Raw genomic sequence first — 13591 nt, 5'->3', positions numbered from 1 at the left:
TTATATAAACTCTAAAGTTTTCATTTTCTTGCGATCTTTTGGCCTTATATCTTTTTTGTTTACGAGAAAAATGGGAGAGCGAAAACTCAAGTTTGGATCTGAAAAAAAATTTGAATATCCAAAATGGAAAATGTACAAATTCAGAGAGAAGTAATTCCAAAAAGTATCTGTAATTTTAACGGATATGCAAAAAGTGGGTTGTTTGGCTCTGGTAAATATCCAAGCACTTGAGAATCTCGTTTTTTCTACTACTTGAAATTTTTGGCATCATTAGGCTACTTGCATCCTTAACTAGTTTCTGGCATGCATACCCACCTCATTTAAAGCATCTTAAGATCAGTTAGATGTCCCTTTCCTATAAAATAACACCAAGTTAATTATTAGGGGTTGTAATAGTGGAATTTCCAAAACATGGATAAGAAAACCTTGGAGTTCATTTTTTGTATGTGAAATAATTTTTCTTCACATATATTTATTATAGTTTTCAAATTTTTTTGTGTATATGAACTCTACAATTTTCATTTTGTGCCGATTTTTTGCCTTAAATCTTTTTCGTTTACGAGAAAAATGGGAGAGAGAAAACTCAAGTTTGGATCTGAAAAAAAAATTGAACATTGAAAATGGGAAATGCACAAATGCAGAGAGAGATAATTCCAAAAAGTATCTGTGATTTTTAAAGATAGGAAAAAAGTGGGTTGTTTGGCTTTGGTAAATATCCACCCACTTGAGAATCTGATTTTTTCTAATCCTTGAAATTTTTTGCATCATTATGCCACTTGCATCCTCAGCATATTTTTGGCATGCATATCCACCACATTTAAAGCATGTTAGGATCACGTAGATGTCCCTTTTCTATAAAATTCCACCAAGTCAATTATTAGGGGTTGTACTGGTGGAATTTCCCAAACATGGATAACAAAACCTTGGAGTTCATATTTAGTGCATGGAAAAATTTTCTTCACTTATTTTTATTATAGTTTTTAATTTTTTTTACGTACATGAACTCTAAAATTTTCATTTTTTTTGAAATCTATTTGCCTTATATCTTTTTTGTTTACGAGAACAATGGGAGAGCGAAACCTCAAGTTTGGATCTGAAAAAAAATTTGAACATCCAAAATGGAAAATGCATAAATGCTGAGAGAGATAATTCTAAAAACTATCTGTGATTTGTACGAATATGCAAAAAGTGGGTTGGTCGGCTCTGGTAAAATTTCCAACCACTTCAGAATCTGATTTTTTCTACTCCTTGAAATTTTTGGCATCATTAGGCCACTTGCATCCAGAACATGTTTCTGGCATTGATATCCACCACATTTAAAGCAAGTTGGGATAAGTTAGAAGTCCCTTTCCTATAAAATTCCACCAAGCTAATTATTAAGGGTTGTACAAGTGGAATTTCCAAAACATGGATAGCAAAACCTTGGAGTTCATTTTTAGTGCACAAAAAAATTTTCTTCACTTACATTTTTATAGTTTTCAAATTTTTGTGCGTACATGAACTCTAAAATTTTCATTTCGTTGCGATCTTTTTGCCTTATATCTTTTTTGTTTATGAGAAAAATGGGAGAGCGAAAACTCAAGTTTGGATCTGAAAAAAAAATTAAAGATCCAAAATGGGAAATGCAAAAATGCAGAGACAGATAATTCCAAAAAGTAACTGTGATTTTTAATGAGAGGCACAAAGTGGGTTGTTTGGCTCTGGTAAATATCCACCCACTTGAGAATCTGATTTTTTCTACTCATTGTAATTTTTGGCATCATCAGGCCACTTGCATCCTCAACATGTTTCTGGCATGCATATCCACCACATTTAAAGCATGTTAGGATCAGTTAGATGTCCCTTTCCTATAAAATTTCACAGAGCTAATTATTAGAGGTTGTACTAGTGGAATTTCCCAAACATGGATAAGAAAACCTTGGAGTTCATTTTTAGTACTTGAAATAATTTTTTTCACTTACATTTATTATAGTTTTCATATTTTCTTGCGTACATGAACTCTAAAATTTTTATTTTGTTGAGATATATTTGCCTTATATCTTTTTTTATTACTAGAAAAATGGCAGAGCGAAAACTCAAGTTTGGATCTGAAAAAAAATTTAAAATCCTAAATGGGAAATGCACTAATGCTGAGAGAGATAATTCCAAAAAGTATCTGTGATTTTTAACGATAGGCAAAAAGTGGGTTGTTTGGCTCTCGTAAAATATCCAACCACTTGATAATCTGATTTTTTCTACTCTCGAAATTTTTGGCATCATTTGGCCAACTGTATCCTCTACATGTTTCTGGCTTGCATATTGTCCACATTTAAAGCAAGTTAGGATAAGTTAGAAGTCCATTTCCTATAAAATTTCACCAAGCTAATTATTAGGGGTTGTACTAGTGGAATTTCCCAAACATGGATAACAAAACCTATAGTTCAATTTTTGTGCATGAAATAATTTTCTTCACTTACATTTATTATAGTTTTCAATTTTTTTTCGTACATGAACCCTAAAATTTTCATTTTGTTGGGATTTGTTTGCCTTATATCTCTTTTTGTTTACGAGAAAAATGGGAGAGCAAAAACTGAAGTTTGGATCTGAAAAAAAATTTGAACATCCAAAAAGGGAAATGTACAAATGCAGAGAGAGATAATTCCAAAAGGTATCTGTGATTTTTAAAGATAGGCAAAAAGTGGTCATTTGGCTATGGTAAATATCCAACCACTTGAGAATCTGATTTTTTCTACTCCTTGAAATTTTTGGCATCATTAGGCCACTTGCATCCTCAACTTGTTTCTGGTATGCATATCTGATGTAGAATTTTAGTTACATCGACTTTTATACCTCGCAAGCGTACGAATCGTTCATGTAATCTAGCAGTAAGCGAGGGTCATATCCACAGGGAGGATTGAAATTTTTTGCGTAAATGAAGTCCTAAATTTTCATTTTGTTGCGATCTATTTGCCTTATATCTTTTTTGTTTATGAGAAAAATGGGAGAGTGAAAACTCAAGTTTGGATCTGAAAAAAATTTTGAAGATCCAAAATGGGAAATGCACAAATGCAGAGAGGGATAATTCCAATAAGTATCTGTGATTTTTAATGATAGGCAAAAAGTGGGTCGTTTGGCTTTGGTAAATGTCCACCCACTTCAGAATCAGATTTTTTCTACTCCTTGAAATTTTTGGCATCATTAGGCGACTTGCATCCTCAACAAGTTTCTGGGATGCATATCCACCACATTTAAAGCATGTTAGGATCAGTTAGATGTCCCTTTCCTATAAAATTCCATAGAGCTAATTAGAAGGGGTTGTACTAGTGGAATTTCCCAAACATGGATAACAAAACCTCTGAGTTCATTTTTAGTGCGTGAAATAATTTTCTTCACTTACATTTATTTTAGTTTTCAAATTTTTTCGCGTATATGTACTCTAAAATTTTTATTTTGTTGCGATCTATTTGCCTTATATCTTTTTTTTTACGAGAAAAATGGGAGAGCGAAAACTCAAGTTTGGATCTGAAAAAAAATTTGGACATCCAAAATGGGAAATGCACAAATGCAGAGAGAGATAATTCCAAAAGTATCTGTGATTTTTAAGGATAGGCAAAAAGTGGGTTGTTTGGCTCTGGTAAATATCCACCCACTTGAGAATCAGATTTTTTCTACTCCTTGAAATTTTTGGCATGATTAGGCCACTTGCATCCTCAACATGTTTCTGGCATGCATATCCACCACATTTAATGCAAGTTTGGATCAGTTACAAGTCCCTTTCCTATAAAATTCCACCAAGCTAATTATTAGGGGTTGTACTAGTGGAATTTCCCAAACATGGATAAAAAAACCTTGGATTTCAGTTTTAGTGGATGAAATAAATTTTTTCACTTATATTTATTATATTTTTCAAATTTTTTTACGTACATAAACTCTAAAGTTTTCATTTTGTTGCAATCTATTTGCCTAATATCTTTTTTGTTTACGAGAAAAATGGGATAGAACTCAAGTTTGGATCTGAAAAAAAAATTGAACAACAAAAATGGAAAATGCACAAATGCTGAGAGTGATAATTCCAAAAAGTACCTGTGATTTTTAAGGATAGGCAAAAAGTGGGTTGTTTGGCTATAGTAAATATCCAACCACTTGAGAATCTGATTTTTTCTACTCCTTGAAATTTTTGGCATCATTAGGCAACTTACACCCTCTACATGTTTCTAGCAAGCATATCCACCTAATTTAAAACATGTTATGATCAATTAAAAGTCCCTTTCATATAAAATTCCACCAAGCTAATTATTAGGGGTTGTACTAGTGGAATTACCCAAACATGGATAACAAAACCTTGGAGTTCATTTTTAGTGTGTGAAATAATTTCCTTCACTTACATTTATTATAGTTTTCAAATTTTTTTGCGCATATGAACTCTAAAGTTTTCATTTTGTTGCGATCTATTTGCCTTATATCCTTTTTGTTTACGAGAAAAAAGGGAGAGCGAAAACTCAAGTTTGGATCTGAAAAAAAAATTGAACATCCAAAATGGAAAATGCACAAATGCTGAGAGAGATAATTCCTAAAAGTGTCAGTTATTTTTTAACATAGGCAAAAAGTGGGTTGTTTGGCTCTGGTAGAATATCCAACAGCTTGAGAATTTGATTTTTGGCATCATTAGGCCACTTGTATCCTCAACATTTTTCTGGCATGCATATCCACCACATTTAAAGCTTGTTATGATTAGTTAGAAGTCCCTTTCTAATAAAATTCCACCAAGCTAATTATTAAGGGTTTTAATAAAGGAATTACCCAAACATGGATAACAAAACCTTGGAGATCATTTTTAGTGTGTCAAATTTTTTTCTTCACTTACATTTATTACTGTTTTCAAATTTTTTTGCGTACATGAACTGTAAAATTTTCATTTTGTTGCGATCTATTTGCCTTATATCTTTTTTGTTTACGAGAAAAATGAGGGAGCGAAAACTCAAATTTGGATCTGAAAAAAAAATTTAACATCCAAAATGGAAAATGCAAAAATGCTGAGAGAGATAATTCCAAAAAGTATCTGTGATTTTTAAGGATAGGCAAAAAGTGGGTTGTTTTGCTCCTTGAAATTTTTGGCATCATTCGGCCACTTGCAACATCAACATGTTTTTGGCATGCATATCCACAACATTTAAAGCAAGTTAGGATCAGTTAGAAGTCCGTTTTCTATAAAATTCAACCAAGCTAATAATTAGGGGTTGTACTAGTGAAATTTCCAAAACATGGATAACAAAACCTTGGAGTTCATTTTTAGTGCATGAAATAATTTTTTTCACATACATTTATTTTAATATTCAATTTTTTTTGCGTACATGAACTCTTATATTTTCATTTTTTTGTGATCTATTTGCCTTATATCTTCTTTGTTTTCGAGAAAAATGGGAGAGCGAAAACTCAAGTGTGGATCTGAAAAAAACTTTGAACATCCAAAATGGAAAATGCAGAAATGCAGAGAGAGATAATTCCAAAAAGTATCTGTGATTTTTAAAGATAGGCAAAAGGTGCGATGTTTGGCTATGGTAAATATCCACCCACTTGAGAATCAGATTTTTCTACTCCTTGAAATATTTAGCATCAATAGGCCTCTTGCATCCTCAACATGTTTTTGGAACACATATCCACCACATTTAAAGCATGTTAGGATCAGTTCGATGTCCCTTTCCTATAAAATTCCCCCAAGCTAATTATTAGGGGTTGTACTAGTGGAATTTCCAAAACATGGTTAAGAAAACCTTGGATTTCATTTTAGTCCGTGAAATAATTTTCTTCACATACATTTACTTTAGTTTTCAATTTTTTTTGCGTATATGAACTCTAAAATTTTCATTTTGTTGTGATCTATTTGCCTTATGTCTTTTATGTATGTGAAATAATTTTCTTCACTTACATTTATTATAGTTTTCAACTTTTTTTCCGTACATGAACTCTAAAATTTTCATTTTGTTGGGATCTATTTGCCTTATATCTTTTTTGTTTACGAGAAAAATGGGAGAGCGAAAACTCAAGTGTGGATCTGAAAAAAAATTTGAACATCCAAAATGGGAAATGCACAAATGCAGACAGATAATTCCAAATAGTATCTGTGATTTTTAAAGATATGCAAAAAGTGGGTTTTTTGGCCTTGGTAAATATCCACCCAATTGAGAATCTGATTTTTTCTACTCCTTGAAATTTTTGGCATCATTAGGCCACTTGCATCCTTAACATGTTTCTGGCATGCATACCCACCACATTAAAAGTATGTTAGGATTAGTTAGATGTCCCTTTCCTATAAAATTCCGCCAAACTAATTCTTTGGGGTTGAACTTGTGGAATTTCAAAAACATGGATACGAAAACCTTGGATCTCATTTCTAGTACGTGAAATAATTTTCTTCACATACATTTATTTTAATTTTAATTTTTTTTTGCGTATATGAACTCTAAAATTTTCATTTTGTTGTGATCTATTTGCCTTATATCTTTTTTGTTTACGAGAAAAATGGGAGAGCGAAAACTAAAGTTTGGATCTGAAAAAAAAATTGAACGTCCAAAATGGAAAATGCACATATGCTGAGAGAGATAATTCCTAAAAGTTTCTATGATTTTTAAGGATAGGCAAAAAGTGGGTGGTTTGGCTCTGGTAAAATATCCAACCACTTGACAATCTGATTTTTTCTACCCCTTGAAATTTATGGCGTCATTAGGCCACTTGTATCCTCTACATGCTTCTGGCATGCATATCCACCACTTTTAAAGCAAGTTAAAATCTGTTAGAAGTCCCTTTCCTATAAAGTTCCACCAAGCTAATTATTAGGGGTTGTACATGTGGAATTTCCCAAACATGGAGAACCAAAACTTGGAGTTCATTTTTTTGGGCATGAAATAACATTCTTCACTTGCATTTATTTTAGTTTTCAATTTTTTTTGGGTACATGAACTCTAAAATTATCATTTTGTTGTGTTCTATTTGCCTTATATCTTTTTTGTTTTCGAGAAAAATGGGAGAGCGAAAACTCAAGTTTGGATCTGAAAAACAATTTGAACATCCAAAACATGAAATGATCAAATGCAGAGAGAGGTAATTCCAAAAAGATTATGTGATTTTTAAAGATAGGCAAAAAGTGGTTTGGCTCTGGTAAATATCCAACCGCATGAGAATCAGATTTTTACTACTCCTTGAAATTTTTTGCATCATTAGGCCACTTGCATCCTCAACATGTTTCTAGCATGCATATCCACCACATTTAAAGCATGTTAGGATCAGTTAGATGTCCCTTTCCTATAAAATTCCACCAAGTTAATTATTAGGGGTTGTACTAGTGGAATTTCCCAAACCTGGATAAGAAAACCTTGGAGTTCATTTTTAGTATGTGAAATAATTTTCTTCACTTACATTTATTATAGTTTTCAATTTTTTTTGCATACATGAACTCTAAAATTATCATTTTTTTGCGATCTTTTTGCCTTATATCTTTTTTGTTTACGAGAAAAATGGGAGAGCGAAAACTCAAGTTTGGATCTGAAAAAAAATTTGAACATCCAAAATTGGAAATGCACATATGCAGAGAGAGATAATTCCAAAACGTATCTGTGATTTTTAATGATAGGCAAAAAGTGGGTTGTTTGGCTCTGGTAAATATCCACCCACTTGAGAATCTGATTTTTTCTACTCCTTGAAATTTTTGGCATCATTAGGCCACTTGCATCCTCAACATGTTTCTGGCATGCATATCAACCACATTCAATGCATGTTATGATCAGTTAGATGTCCCTTTCCTATAAAATTCCATAGAGCTAATTATTAGGGGTTGTACTAGTGGAGTTTCCCAAACATGGATAAGAAAATCTTGGAGTTCATTTTTAGTACGTGAAATAATTTTCTTCACTTAAACTTATTATAGTGTTCAAATGTTTTTGCGTATGTGAACTCTAAAATTTTCATTTTGTTATGCATTATATCTTTTTTGTTTACGAGAAAAATGGGAGAGCGAAAACTAAAGTTTCGATCTGAAAAAAAATTTAAATATCCAAAATGGAAAATCCACAAATGCTGAGAGAGATAATTCCAAAAAGTATCTGTAATTTTTACGGATATGCAAAAAGAGGGTTGTTTGGCTCTGGTAAAAATCCAACCGCATGAGAATCTGATTTTTCATACTACTTGAAATTTTTGGCATCATTAAGCCACTTGCTTCCTCAACATGTTTCTGGCCCTCATTTAAAGCATGTTAAGATCAATTAGATGTCCCTTTCCTATAAAATAACACCAAGTTAATTATTAGGGGTTGTAATAGTGGAATTTCCCTAACATAGACAAGAAAACCTTGGAGTTCATTTTAAGTATGTGAAATAATTTTCTTCACATATATTTATTATTGTTTTCAAATTTTTTTGTGTACATGAACTCTAAATTTTTTGTTTTGTTGCGATTTTTTGGCGTATATCATTTTTTTTACGAGAAAAATAGGAGAGCAAAACCTAAAGTTTGGAATTGAAAAAAAATTTGCACCTCCAAAATGGGAAATGCACAAATGCAGAGAGAGATAATTCCAAAAAGTATCTGTGATTTTTAAAGATAGGCAAAAAGTGGGTTGTTTGGCTCTGGTAGAATATCCAACCACTTGAGAATCTGATTTTTTCTACTCCTTGAAATTTTCGGCATCATTAGGCCACTAGCATCCTCAACATGTTTCTGGCATGCATATCCACCACATTTAAAGCATGTTAGGATGAGTTAGATGTCCCTTTCCTATAAAATTCCACCAAGCTTATTATTAGGGGTTGTACTAGTGGAATTTCCCAAACAAGGATAAGAAAACCTAGGAGTTCATTTTTAGTGCATGAAAAAATTTTCTTCGCTTACACTTATTATAGTTTTCAAATTTTTTTGCGTACATGAAGTCTAAAATTTTCTTTTGTTGGGACCTATTTGCCTTATATCTTTTTTGTTTACGAGAAAAATGGGACAGTGAAAAACTCATGTGTGAATAAGAAAAAAACTTTGAACATCCAAAATGGAAAATGCACAAATGCAGAGAGAGATAATTCCAAAAAGTATCTATGATTTTTAAAGATAGGCAAAAAAAGGGATGTTTGGCTATGGTAAATATCCACCCACTTGAGAATCAAATTTTTTCTACTCCTTAAAATTTTTGGTATCAATAGGTCACTTGCATCCTCAACATGTTTTTGGAATGCATATCCACCACATTTAAAGCATGTTAGGATCATTTAGATGTCCCTTTCCTATAAAATTTCCCCAAGCTAATTATTAGGGGTTGTACTAGTGGAATTTCGAAAACATGGATAAGAAAACCTTGGATTTCATTTAAGTCTGTGAAATAATTTTCTTCACATACATTTACTTTAGTTTTCAATTTTTTTTCCGTATATGAACTCTAAAATTTTCATTTTGTTGTGATCTATTTGCCTTATATTTTTTTTGTTTGTGAAATAATTTTCTTCACATACATTTAATATAGTTTTCAAAATATTTTTGCGTACATGAACTCTAATATTTTCATTTTGTTGGGATCTATTTGCCTTATATCTTTTTTGTTTACGAGAAAAATGGGAGAGCGAAAACTCAAGTGTGGATCTGAAAAAGAATTTGAAAATCCAAAATGGGAAATGCACAAATGCAGAGAGAGATAATTCCAAAAAGTATCTGTGATTTTGAAAGATATGCCAAAAGTGGGTTGTTTGGTTCTGGTAAAATATCTGTGATTTTGGCTCTTGAGAATCTGATTTTTTTTACTCCTTGAAATTTTTGGCATCATTAGGCCACTTGCATCCTCAACATGTTTCTGGCATGCATACCCACCACATTAAAAGCATGTTAGGATTAGTTAGATGTCCCTTTCCTATAAAATTCCACCAACCAAATCCTTAGGGGTTGAACTTGTGGAATTTCAAAAACATGGATACGAAAACCTTGGATCTCTTTTCTAGTACGTGAAATAATTTTCTTCACACACATTTATTTTAATTTTAATTTTTTTTTGCGTTGATGAACTCTAAAATTTTCATTTGGTTGTGATCTATTTGCCATATATATTTTTTGTTTACACGAAAAATGGGAGAGCGAAAACTCAAGTTTGGATCTGAAAAAAAAAAATTGAACAACCAAAATGGAAAATGCACATATGCTGAGAGAGATAATTCCTAAAAGTTTATGTGTTTTTTAAGGATAGGCAAAAAGTGGGTTGTTTGGCTCTGGTAAAATATCCAACCACTTGAGAATCTGATTTTTTCTACCCCTTGAAATTTTTGGCGTCATTAGGCCACTTGCATCCTCTACATGCTTCTGGCATGCATATCCACCACATTGAAAGCAAATTAGGATCAGTTAGAAGTCCCTTTCCTATAAAATGCCACCAAGCTAATTATTAGGGGTTGTACTAGTGGAATTTCCCAAACATGGAGAACAAAACCTTGGATTTCATTTTTTAGGGCTTGAAATAACTTTCTTCACTTGCCTTTATTTTAGTTTTCAAATTTTTTTCGGTACATGAACTCTAAAATTATCATTTTGTTGTGATCTATTGGCATTATATTTTTTTTTATTACGAGAAAAATGGGAGAGAAAAAACTCAAGTTTGGAATTGAAAAACAATTTGAACATCCAAAATATGTTTCTAGCATGCATATCCACCACATTTAAAGCATGTTAGGATCATTTAGATGTCCCTTTCCTATAAAATTCCACCAAGCTAATTATTAGGGGTTGTACTAGTGGAATTTCCCGAACATGGATAAGATAACCTTGGATTTCATTTTTAGTTCGTGAAATAATTTTTTTCAAATACATTTTTTTTAGTTTTCAAATTATTTTGCGTATATGAACTCTAAAATTCTCATTTTGTTGTGATCTATTTGCCTTATATCTTTTTTGTTTACGAGAAAAATGGGAGAGCGAAAACTTAAGTTTGGATCTGAAAAAAAATTTGAACTTCCAAAATGGAAAATGTACAAATGCTTTGAGAGATAATTCCAAAAAGTATCTGTGATTTTTAACGATAGGAAAAATGTGGGTTGTTTTGCACTGGTAAAATATTCAACCACTTGAATATCTAATTTTTTCTTCTCCTTGAAGTTTTTGGCATCATTAGGCCATTTGCATCCTCAACATGTTTCTGGCATGCATATCCACCACATTTAAAGGATGTTAAGATCAGTTAGAAGTCCCTTTCCTATAAAATTCCACCAAGCTAATTATTAGGGGTGTACTAGTGAATTTCCCAAACATGGATAACAACACCTTGGAGGTCATTTTTTAGTGCATGAAATAATTTTATTCACTTACATTTTTATAGTTTTCAAATTTTTTTGCGTACATGAAATCTAAAATTTTTTTTGTTGCGATATATTTGCCTTATATCTTTTTTGTTTACGAGAAAAATGGGAGAGCGAAAACTCAAGTTTCGATCTGAAAAACAATTTGAACATCCAAAATGGGAAATGCACAAATGCAGAGAGAGATAATTCCAAAATGTATATGTGATTTTTAATGATAGGAAAAAAGTGGGTTATTTGGCTCTGCTAAATTGCCACCCACTTGAGAATCTGTTTTTTTCTACTCCTTGAAATTTTTGGCATCATTAGGCCACTTGCATCCTCAACATGTTTCTGGCATACATATCCACCACATGTAAAGCATGTTAAAATCAGTTAGAAGTCCCATTCCTATAAAATTCCACCAAGCTAATTATTAGGGGTTGTACTTGTGGAATTTCCCAAACATAGATAACAAAACCTCTGAGTTCATTTTTAATGCGTGAAATAATTTTCTTCACTTACATTTTTTATAGTTTTCAAATATTTTTGCGTACATGAACTCTAAAATTTTTATTTTGTTGCGATCTATTTGCCTTATATCTTTCTTGTTTAAGAGAAAAAAAGGGAGAGCAAAAACTCAAGTTTGGATCTGAAAAAAAATTTGAACATCCAAAATGAAAAATGCACAAATGCTGTGAGAGATAATTCCAAAAAGTATCTGTGATTTTTAAGGATAAACAAAAAGTGGAGTGTTTGGCTCTGGTAAAATATCCAACCTTTTGAGAATCTGATTTTTTCTACTCCTTGAAATGTTTTGCATCATTAGGCCATTTGCATCCTCTACATGTTTCTGGCATGCATATCCACCACATTTAAGGCCAGTTAGGATAAGTTAGAAGTCCCTCTCCTATAAAATTCCACCAAGCTAATTATTAGGGGTTGTTCTAGTGGAATTTCCCAATAATGGATAGCAAAAACTAGATTTCATTTCTAGTGCATGAAATAATTTTCTTCACTTACATTTATTATAGTTTTCAAATTTTTTTCCGTACATGAACTCTAAAATTTTCATTTTGTTGGGATATTTTTGCCTTATATTTTTTTTTTCGAGAAAAATGGGAGAGCGAAAACTCAAGTTTGGATTTGAAAAAAAAATTGAACATCCAAAATGGGAAATGCACAAAAGCAGAGAGAGATAATTCCAAAAAGTATCTGTGATTTCTAAAGATAGGCAAAAAGTGGGTTGTTTGGCTCTCGTCCACCCACTTGAGAATCTGATTTTTTCTACTCCTTCACATTTTTGGCATCATTTGGCAACTCTCATCCTCAACATGTTTCTGGCATGCATAATCACCACTTTTAAAGCATGTTAGGATCAATTTGATGTCCATTTCCTATAAAATTCCACCAAGATAATTATTAGGGGTTGTACTAGTGGAATTTCCCTAACATGGATAACAAAACCTTGGAGTTCATTTTTGAGTGCATGAAATAATTTTCTTCACTTACATTTTTATAGTTATAAAATTTTTTTGCGTACATGAACTCTAAAAATTTTTTTTTGTTGCGATATATTTGCCTTATATCTTTTTTGTTTACGAGAAAAAAGAGAGAGCGAAAACTCAAGTTTGGATCTGAAAAAAAATTTGAACATCCAAAATGGAAAATGCACAAATGGTGAGAGAGATAATTCCAAAAAGTATCTGTGATTTTTAAGAATAGGCAAAAAGTGGGTTGTTTGGCTGTGGTAAAATATCCAACCACTTGAGAATCTGATTTTTTCTTCTCCTTGAAGTTTTTGGCATCATTAGGCCACTTGCATCCTCTAAATGTTTCTGGCAGGCATATCCACCACATTTAAAGCAAGTTAAGATAAGTTAGAAGTCCCTTTCCTATAAAATTCCACCAAGCTAAGTATTAGGGCTTGTACTAGTGGAATTTCCCAAACATGCATAAGAAAACCTTGGATTTCATCTTTAGTCCTTGAAATAATTTTCTTCACATACATTTATTTTCCTTTTCAAAATTTTTTGCGTATATGAACTCTAAAATTTTAATTTTGTAGTGATCTATTTTCCTTATATCTTTTTAGTTTACGAGAAAAAAGGGAGCGAAAACTCAAGTTTCGATCTGAAAAAAATTTTGAACATCCAAAATGTAAAATGCACAAATGCAGAGAGAGATAATTCCACAAAGTATCTGTGATTTTTTAGGATAGGCAAAAAGTGTATTGTTTGGCTCTTTTAAAATATCCAACCACTTGAGAATTTCATTTTTTCTACTCGAAATTTTTGGTATCATTTGGCCAGTTGCAT

The sequence above is a fragment of the Aristolochia californica genome, unplaced genomic scaffold, assembly GCF_029961685.1.
Source record: "Aristolochia californica isolate CCGP_79_NKW_82.1479 unplaced genomic scaffold, dmAriCali1.0.hap1 SCAF_6, whole genome shotgun sequence".
Taxonomy (NCBI): Eukaryota; Viridiplantae; Streptophyta; class Magnoliopsida; order Piperales; family Aristolochiaceae; genus Aristolochia; species Aristolochia californica.
The sequence above is the reverse complement of the archived record's forward strand: the minus strand, read 5'-3'. Positions refer to the sequence as shown.